This window comes from Dipodomys spectabilis, unplaced genomic scaffold, assembly GCF_019054845.1.
Source record: "Dipodomys spectabilis isolate Male_0828 unplaced genomic scaffold, ASM1905484v1 ptg000002l, whole genome shotgun sequence".
Lineage (NCBI taxonomy): Eukaryota > Metazoa > Chordata > Mammalia > Rodentia > Heteromyidae > Dipodomys > Dipodomys spectabilis.
In genome coordinates, this window is record NW_024870679.1 from 19,579,233 (window position 1) to 19,589,776 (window position 10,544).

At 42.9% G+C, this 10,544-nt stretch overlaps 1 pseudogene; it reads left to right on the forward strand.

Annotated features, from left to right (window-relative positions):
- Nucleotides 1–143: 143 nt before the first annotated feature.
- On the forward strand, nucleotides 144–849 carry LOC122110946 (annotated as a pseudogene).
- The last annotated feature ends 9,695 nt before the right edge of the window (nucleotides 850–10,544 follow it).

Genomic DNA, 10,544 nt, shown 5'->3' on the forward strand with positions numbered 1-10,544 from the left:
TGTCCTGGGTGGAAGGTTTGCTGTTTCCACATTCCAGCATATTATGGGATTATGTCTGCCTCTGCAGAGGTGCTCAGCACCCCATGGGTAGGAGGTCAGACAGAGCGAGGATTCTACTCTGCTCTGTTGGGACACACATCTGGCAAGCATCCCTGAAGGTGGTGGTTTTGAATCTGGAGGCTCTGGGCATCATGGTTGGAGGCTTGAAGAGGAAACACTTGGACTTAGATGAGGAAGAGGAGGAAAAGAAGTGGGACTGCAGTTTGGCCCGCCTTCAGAGCTACCACCAGGCCTTGCTCCTAATCTCCTCAGACAAAGTCCAGCAATGCCTGGGTCCCCCAGCTCCCAGCCTCCGTAGGCATGTCCTCATCCACAACACCCTGCAATAGCTCCAGGCTGCCATTCATCTGTCCCCAGCTCTGGCCCATACCCCCTGAGCCCCTCTTTCTGGGCAAAGAAGATCTCTCCCTTTCCACCACCATCGGCTCCATTCTCAGGGAGCTGGAGACTTCCATGGAGACTGAATCGCCTTAGATTCCAGTGGCTGCCCCAGGCCTTCAGAATGAAAGGCTGGCCCAGCCTGGGCCAATCTTCTTAGAAGCTTTGAGCTCTAGGTACCTGGGGAACTCTGGCCTGGACATTGACACATCTGGAGTGGAAAGGGAACCTGTACTGGCTGCCCTACAATCTTCACACAACCCCTTCTGTGCCCCTGGGTCCTGGGAGTACAATGAGCTCTTAGACCACATGATGGAAATCATTCTGGGGTCCTAAAACCCATCCACAAGTCTTCCTCCAGTCAGCCTTGGTGGGCTGGGTCCCTGGATATGACTTTATGTGTATGTGTGTGTCTAGACTGTCCCGCACGTGTGTATGTGCGTTTACTGCAGCCTTCTATGAAGGCAGCTCTTCCTGAATTAATTTATTTGCTCCAGACGCCTTAATGAGACTCTGTTGTTTGGAGTCTGCCAACTCATGACCACACTTTGTCCATGCCTACCTCCTACTCCCCCCTTGATCACACAAGGGGCCTCAGGAAAGAGGAAACGGGGCCAGTCCAAGAGCAACAGCACTGCACAGCCAGGCTGTTCTGAGGGAGGAGGAGAGATTGGTCTCCCCCACCACCTTCCTCCCAGGCTGACCCCTTTGGTAGAACCCCAGTTGTAGCAGCCTGATTCATAACCAGGCTGGCCCATGTGCAGTAATGTATGGAAACCACATTATATTTAAGAAAGGCAGGGTTTGTGGGTTTGGGGATTTTTTTTATTATTGTAATTTTTTTCCCATTCCTCAGTTTTTCTTTAACATTTTTTTTTATTGTGAAAATACTGTACAGAGGGGTTACAACTACATGGGCAAGATAATGAGTACATTTCTTATCAAGCATTGTAGCCTCCTCCTTTGTTTCCCCTTCCCATCCCTTCCCATACTCCCCCCGCCCCCCCCCCCCCCAATCCTCCCAGCTTCCCCTTCCCCTCCGCACCAAAGTTGTAAAGTTCGTTTTCGACATAATGACTTGTACATCTCATTGTTGCAATGGGTCCACCTGTATCCCTATTTAAATGATTTGTTTTTCCCCTTCCCCTCCACAGATTATACCGAGATCAAATACAGTGAAAGCAGGGGTTATACTGTGGGGGAGGGACATACAAAGCAACAAAGATATAATCTTATAAATGTGTTAGAAACAATCATATGAAAGAAAAAAACATTTGAATAGATATCTTAGGGCTCATTTCCCTAACATCACCTTATCTGACCTTTTCTGCTTGACTCAGACATATACTAGATATTGCAAATAAGGGAAACCATGGGACCTATGTTTCTTTGGGCCTGGCTTACTTCACTTAATATAATTTTTTCCAAGTCTTTCCATTTCCTAACAAATGGGGCAATGTCATTCTTTCTGATGGAGGCATAGAATTCCATTGTGTATATATACCACATTTTCTTGATCCATTCATCTACTGAGGGGCATCTGGGTTGGTTCCATATCTTAGCTATAGTAAATAGTGCTGCAATAAACATAGTCATGCTGGTAGCTTTAGTGTGGTTATTATTGTAATTCTTTAAAATAAAAATATTTTGGAGAGACAAAAAAAATCTCATAGACTTTCCTGCTTGGCCTGGCTTAGAACGGTGATCCTCAGATCTCAGTCTCCTGAGTAGCTAGGATTGCAGGTGTGAGCCACCAGCACCCCAGTTTAGATCTATTTTGATGATTAGTTGGGGTTGCTGGGCATGGTGGTATACACCAGGGGTTCTAGCACTCAGGAAACAGAGGCAGAATGATGCAGTTCAAGGCCAGAACTCTAGGAAAGCTACATAGCGAGACTGTCTGAAAATGAACAAGATGTCAGGCACCAGTGGCTCACACCTGTAATCCTAGCTACTCAAGAGGCTGAGATCTGAGGAGCCCAGGAAGGAAGGAAACTCCAAGAGACTCTTATCTCCAATAAACTACTCAAAAAAGCCAGAAGGGGATCGTCTTGAGCAAAAGAAGCTAAGAGACAGCACCTAGGCTGAGTTCTAGCCAACAAAACAAAACAACAACAAAAAACCCCTCCGCAAGGAACAAAGGATAGAAAGTGGCTGAGCAGCAGACGTACAGCACATGCAAGGCCCCAATTTGATTCCCTGCACCACAAAATAAGTGGGGCATAAAAAAGTGGGAGGGATGGGGTAATTCCTAGATATGGAAGAATATCTGAGATCTGGGCTCAGTCAGTATCCCTGAAATTTGACTTTTGAAACTCAGCCACTGTGGACAGAGTAGGGAGGCAAAGATAAGAGAACAAATTGTCTTTAAGCTGGGCACTCCACTAAGCCCTGATAATCCCAATGCAATAATATCTCTATACCATATTAAAAAATTATCTTCTTTCTTTTCTTTTTCTTGTTGTGGCTTGGATTCAGGGCCTCACACTTTTAGCCGGTGCTCGAATTCTTGAGCCACACTCCCAGCCTGGCTTTTTGCTGGTTATTTTTTGGAAATAGAGTCTCATGGCTTTTTCTGGCTGGATTGGCTTCCAATTGTGATCCTCCAAATCTCAGCCTCTTGAGAAGCTAGGATTATGGACATGAGCCATCGGCACCCAGGTAGGATCGCCTCTTTTATAGGAGTGCTGGAGGTGCAGACATAGAAACTTTGGCCTGTTTGAAAGTATTAGGGAAAATAGTTCTGCCCTTTCCCCTAGACTGTTCCTTCTCTTCTCTCCCTTGGCCCAGCCTCTTGGGAAAAAGAGTCTTAAGATGAGTGAAAACTGGGGAAAAGTTTTCATGCCCAGACCAGCCCCTTTTTTGGCTTTCTCCTCTTTTGCAGCTGGAATGCTGTAGTGAGCTCTTCAGGGCAGACGCGTGCTCATGTGTAGGCAGTGACAGTGGCGGGACCTACAGCTGGGCAGCTGGGCTGCATTCCCAGCACCCTAGCACTCAGGAGGCTACGGCAGGAGCTTCTGGAGTTCAAGGCCAGCTTGGGCTACACAGTGAGCTCCAGTCTCCAAACAAGAAAGGGAAAAAAGAGGAGTTGTATTGTTTATTATGACAATGACGGTGACAGTGATTCAGTGTCATTTGGCAGCTGCACGACTCAGTGAGGTACACCCAGAACTCCAAAAGGCATTCCTCACTTATCAGCTCTGGCTGATAAGAATTCATGAATCATGGTTAAAGTTTGACAACGGAGAAAAGGACCTGTTTGAGGAGAAGACAAATTCTTGACATGGGAGTTTGGGGAGATGCCAGTCAAATTAAGGGAAGAGGAATACTATGTCATCAAAATGCAATCGAATGTTGAAAAAGGAATAAGATTCTGTAACCTGGTCTGTTGGATTCTGATCTTTCTTCAGAGCGAGCACAGTAGAAAAGACTGACCTTATTCATATTCAAGGAGATGAGCCACAGCTTGATTCAGACACATTTTCTGAGAGAAAGAGAAAGACTGGACATGGGATGGGAATTATGGTCGTTTCTGAGGCTCCTTTGTGTGCTGTGGGGAAATCATTAGATTTATCACGGTCTGTATACAAACAACCCTTCTGGAAGGGGTGACATTGTCCAACAAGAGATGTACTTATTACTTGACTTATGTAACTGTAACCCCTCTGCACATCACCTTTACAATAACAATAAAAAAGAAGAAAAAGAAAACACTGTGTGCCTATGTGGGTGTATCACAATGGTTAATTACACTGTTAGGGGGAATGTCAATGAGTGCCACTACTATGGAAGTCAGTCTGGAGTGTCCTCCAAAACTACCTCTGATCCAGAGATACCACTCTTGGGTATTTATCCAAAAGATTCCAAGTCAGAGCTACCTAGCAGATGGAGATTTAAGGATGCCAATGTAAAGCCAGGCCAGACAGAAAAGTCCATGAGACTCTTATCTCCAATAAAAACTACTCAGAAAAACCTGGAAGTGGCGCTGTGGCTCAAGAGTGCTACCTTGCACACAAAGAGGCTTGGGGGCAGTGCCTAGGCCCTGAGTTCAAGCCCCAGGACCAGAAAAGAAAAAAGATACATATAATAGAATTTTATTTGTCTATGAGGAAGAATAATAAGAGTCTCATGGACTTGCCTGCCTGGGCTGGCTATGAACCATGGCTCCCAAATCTCAGCCTCTTGACTAGCTAGGATTACAGACATGAGTCACCAGCACCCAGCTTTAATTCCTTTTAATAGCTCTTTACAATCAACTTCTCTATAGCAGACCTAACCCCCTCTTGATACTAGATAAAACTCTACGTGCTAACGTGAACAGAATTCTAGCCTCCACCAGCCCTAAAGCTAAGAACCAGATATGTTAACAGTTGGGAGGGATTTCCTGGTGAACCTTCTTGATGTGTTTACCAGGACATGGATTACTGACTTTCTTCTGTTCTGCGAGAGTATTCCAGATCATAACTGGAATCTGTGTGTCCGAGCCACTGTCACTCATATTTGGTTTAGAAGACATTGTTTTTGTATTTCCTTTATGCTTACAAGGAACAGAGAGGCTAAGTGGTGTGGCAGTGTTAGGAGGTTGGGCAGGGACCAGGGAAAACAAACTTGTACACTTGCACACTACTTACGTGCAGTTGAGATCCTGCAAAAGAACATACAAATGGAGAACTCTTCAGGGATCATTCTCCCACACTTCTTATTATTTTGTGCCAGTACCAGGACTTGAATTCAGGTCCTTTCTCTATCATTTGGCTTTTTCACTCAAGGCTGGTCTTTGACCACTTGAACCACTCCTCCAGCTTTTTGGTGGTTAATTGGAGAAAAGAGTCTCACACACTTTCTTACCTTGACTTCAGATCTCAGCCTCCTGAGTACTGAGATTATAGGTTTGAGCCACTGAAGCCCAACTCTCCCTTACACCTTGAAGTGAAGCCTCATCCACTACCACCATGCCTCCAGCAGACAAAACTTGATCCCTATATACTATGGATATCTGGGCCCTGCCACATCATTAATGATTATTGGCATATATATGAAGTAGGATTTAAGATAAAGTAGAATCAGTAAGAAGATACTACACAGAGACTTTGCCCAGTTCATATATATATATATATATATATATATACATATATACGTACACACACACACACACACACACATACACACACACACATAGTTGCTATTGGTGGTGGTCATGAGACTTGAACTCTGGGCCTGGGCGCTGTCCCTGAGCACTTCAGCTCAAGGCCAGCTCTCTACCACTTGAGCCACATCGCCACTTCCAGTTTTCTGGTAGTTAGTTTGGAGATAAGAGTCTCATGGACTTTCCTGCCCAGACCTGGCTTTGAACCATAATCCTCAGGATCTCAGCCTCCTGAGTAGCTAGGATTACAGGTATGAGCCAGCAGAACCAGGTTCAGCTTTTTATATTTTTTGTGTGCCAGTACTGAGGCTTGAACTCAGAGCCTCCTATAAAATGGCACCTGATATTCTACTGAATATCTTTTGGCCTTTTCTCTACTGATTTCCTTGGTAACAAGCGTGGGATGGGGAAAGGCCAAAGTGAAATTGGAACATTTTATTCTAACAAGTATGTGAATGAGTGAAGTAATTTTTTTTCCATCTGGTCAACCAAAGGGCTCAAGTGAAAGGATTTGCCAAATAGAGGAAGAATCCTCAGGGACACAGACTGTAAGTAAGTACAGTCTTTGTGCTTGTTAATATTGTATGCTTTGTGTCTAGCTGGCTTGAACAGAGAAGTGAAAACATAGCATTCCCCATCCGCCTGGATAGTCAAAGAACTATTACAAATACATCAGGCAGCACCATGTAAGAAGGCAGAAAAACTACAGGATCAGAGACAATGATCTGAGACTAGCTCAAGAATAAGAATGCCGTGACTGGTCATGCGTGTGCTATGGAGACATAGCAGAGAACAAATGGAGAGCTTGCAACTTCAAGTCTTATCCAAACCTCTCAGGGTCAACAGAAGTCCACAAATAATTACCAGAGAGTGGAAAAACTGGCCTATTCAAGTTTAAGAGCATTAATAATGCTCTAGGGGAGCCGGGACTATTTGGCAAATAGCAGCATTACCCACAATAGACAAATGAGATTAAGAAAAAATGAACCGTGGTCCCGACACCACTGGCCTCACGCCTGTAATCCTAGCTACTCAGAGGCTGAGATCTGAGGATCACGGTTCAAAGCCAGCCCAGGCAGAAAAGTCCTGGTGAGACTCTTATCTCCAATTAAAAACCACTGAAAAACCAGAAATGGAGCTGTGGCTCAAAGAAGTAGAGCACTAGCCTTGAGCAACAGAGCTCGAGGACAGATAGTACCTACTTAGTTCAAGCCCCACAACTGACAAAAAAATAAATAAAAACCTTTTTATTTTTTTTAAAAGAATGAACATTACCACATTAGTGAATAACAAACTGCAAAGGAAAAATTGGTACATGCTGTCAATAACATCCTTAAATGTAAGTGATCGTGATTTTCAATTAAAAGACTGAGATGGGCTGAGTGGATTAAAGGGCAAACTGTGCTCTTTCCTCAAGGGATAGATCTCAGGCAAAGATGCACACGTCATGAGAAGGTGACAATCAAAGCAGACAGAATCCAAAGGCAAGTGGGAGTAGCCAGAATTTTATCTAACAAAGCAGAAGGGATGAAAAAGTTTCCCACACATGAAAGGGAACAGGCCATCAAGAAGCTACCACACCCAGAAATAAAACCATATACTTGCAGTTATCTGACATTTGATAAGGAGCCAAAGATATATGGTGGACAACGGGATAGCCTCTTCAATCATTGGTGTTGGGAAAACTGAAAACTATTCGCCATTCCTTACTACCAACTCAAAACAGCTCAAAGACCTCAATGTGAGACCTGAAACTTTGAAATTACTCCAAAAGGGAGTGGGAGAAACACTAAAACTTATAGGTAGAGGCAGAAACTTTTTGAAAGGGATCTCAGAGGGACAGCAGGTAGGAGAGAGACTTAACAAATGGAATTATATCAAAATAAAAGTTTCTGCACATCCAAGGACATAGTTATTAAGCTAGAAAGACAGCCAAACAATTGGGAAAAGATTTTGATCAGCAATACATCAGACAGAGGCCTAATATCCAATATGTGCAAAGAGTCAAGAAACCCCTCCCAAGCTCAATACACCAATTAATAAATGGACAAGGGAGCTAAGAAGAGATTTCTCAGAAGAAGAGTTAAGAATGGCAAAAACAAAAGACAAAACCCAGGGCTGGGGAGGTGGCTCAGTGGTAGAGTGCTTGCCTTGCATGCATGAGGCCCTGGGTTTGATTCCTCAGCACCACATAAACAAAAAGAAAAAAGCCAGAAGTGGTGCTGTGGCTCAAGTAGTAGAGCACTAGCCTTGAGCTGAAGAGCTGAGGGATAGCGCCCAGACCCCAAGTTCAGGCCCCACGACTGACAAAAAAAAACAAAACAAAACAAAAAAAAACAAAAACAAAACCCAAAACAACCTCCCCTCCCCCGCAAAATCCCCACAAGGAAATGCAAATAAAAACAACTCAGATTCTATCTCACTCCAGTTAGATTGGCCAACATTGTGAAGCTGAACAAAACATTGGTGGGATGTGGGGAATAAGGAACCCTATTGCACTGTTGGTGGGATTGGAAACTAGTATAACCACTCCAGACAGCAGTCTGGAGTTTCATCAAAAACTAAACATAGACCTTCCCTATGACCCAGCCTACCACTCCTGGGCATCTACCTACAACATCACAAACCAGGATAGCATAAAAACACTTGTACATCTATGTTCATTATTGCACTCTCCACAATAGCCAAGCTGTGGAAACAGAGATGCTTTACAATTGATGAGTGGATCTAAAAATTGTGGTATGTGTACACAATGGAGGTTTTAGTTGCAGGGAAATGGATGTACCTAGACCAATTCATGTTAAGTGAGGTGAGACAAGCTCAGAGAGAAAAATGGCACATGTTTTCGTTCATGTAAGGAAGCTAGATCTAAAATACACCAGGATATGGTAAATTATTCAGGACTCCAGCCATTCACACAGTGAGACCAAAGGAGGATACTCTTAGGAGAAGAACACAAAAATGCAATGCCTATGCGCATCTCATCATATGACATAATATTTATCGAAATAGATTCCAGGAAATGGAAATAAGAGCTTTTTTTTCTCTTTTTATCTTGTTTGTTCATTTATCTGTCTTTGAGGAGGGGTTAAGTGGGGACACAAATAGAAGGACAAAAGGTGAACAAATGCAGTAGTACTCATTAGACACTATATTGAAAATGAACTAAACAACTTGTGGGTGGGGACAGGAGGGGAAAAATTGGGAGAGAGTGAAGGAAGGGGCGATATTGTCCAAAAAGAAATGCACTCATTACCTAACACGAAATGGTAACCCCTCTAAATGTCACCTTTATAATAACATTAAAAATGAAAAATGTACAACAATTGTGAATATTTGTGTACCAAATATATGTACCTGATTCTTCTTTTCTCTCTTTCTTGCTTTCTTTCTCTCTTGCTTTCTTTCTCTCTCTCTCCCTTCCTTCCTTCCTTCCTTCCTTTCTTTTCTTTCTTTCCTTCTCTCTTTCTTTCTTTTTTCTTGAATTCTGGCCCTGGGTGGTGCCTGAGCTCTTTTTGCTCAAGGCTAGTGTTCTACCACTTGAGCCACAGAACTATTTCCAGCTTTTTCTGTGATTAATTGGAGGTACGAGCTTTACGAACTTTCCTGCCCAGACAGGCTTCAAACTGTGATCCTCAGATCTCAGCCTCCTGAGTAGCTAGGATGACAGATGTGAGCCACCAGTGCCTGACTTTGCATCTCATTTCACGAAACAAAGGCCACTAGATACAGAGGGACAGACAGTTCCAGATGCAGTAATAGTAGGTGATTTCAATATCCCACTCTTACCAGACCAAAATTATTAAGAAAGAAACTTCAGAATTAGACTGCACCACAGATCAAATAGACTTATTAGATATTGAGAAAACATCCTATCTAAGAACTGTAAACTACACATTCTTCTCAGAAGCCTATGGAACTTCTTAAAAAGTGATCACATTTTCGTTCACAAAGTAAGTTTTTTTTTTTTGTTGTTGTTGTTGTTTTTTGTCAGTCATGGTGCTTGAATTTAGGGCCCAGGCACTGTCCCTGAGCTTTTTTACTCAAGGCTAGCACTCTACCACTTCTGGTTTTCTGGTGGTTAATTGGAGATAAGAGTCTCACATACTTTCCTGCCCTAGCTAGCTTTGAACCGCTATCCTCAGGTCTCAATCTCCTGATTAGTTAGGATACAGGGATGAGCCACTAGTATCCAACCATAAAGTAAGTCCTAACAATCAAAAAATAGAATAATATTTTCTATTATCAGATCATATGGAATAATGGAAGTCAATGGCAAGAGGAGCTACAGAAACTATGCAATTACAGAGATGGAACAATGTACTTTTGAGTGATTAGTGGGTCACTGTGGAAATTATTGGGGAAATGAAAAAGATTAGATCAGATAAACTTGAAAATAGAACTTATCAAATGCACTAGGACACAGAAGCAGTTCTGCAAGGGAAGTTTTTAGCTATAAAAGATTTCAAACAAATGAAGAAAGCTAATGATCGAGCCCTGGGGGGGGCCAATATAGTCATAAATTCATAATTTAAACATTGGATCTATATTTACATAGAGTTGCCACAACTTGAGTTCAAGTCCTGGGTCTGGTAAAAAAAAAATAAAAAATTAAAAAAATTAAAAAATTATGAATGACTCACCCTGGCTCAGAATTCTCTCCATTTTTCTGCCAGAGCTGGGATTTGAACTCAGGTCTGGGTAACTCTGTTGCACTGTGGGGGAAGGGAAAGCTCAGGCCTGGTCCCAGGGCATGAATTGAAGCCCCAGCAGTGGAAAAAATAATATGCCCACCTGTTTTAAACATAGGATTTCTATTTACATACTGTGTGGAAAGCATCTTGCATTCAGTGTAGTTATTCTTTTTATTGTGTGTCTTAGTCATGGATGTATTTTGTATCTTATTGAGTATGATGACAGATATAACTGTGCTGACATGGATGACAACCTATTCCATGTC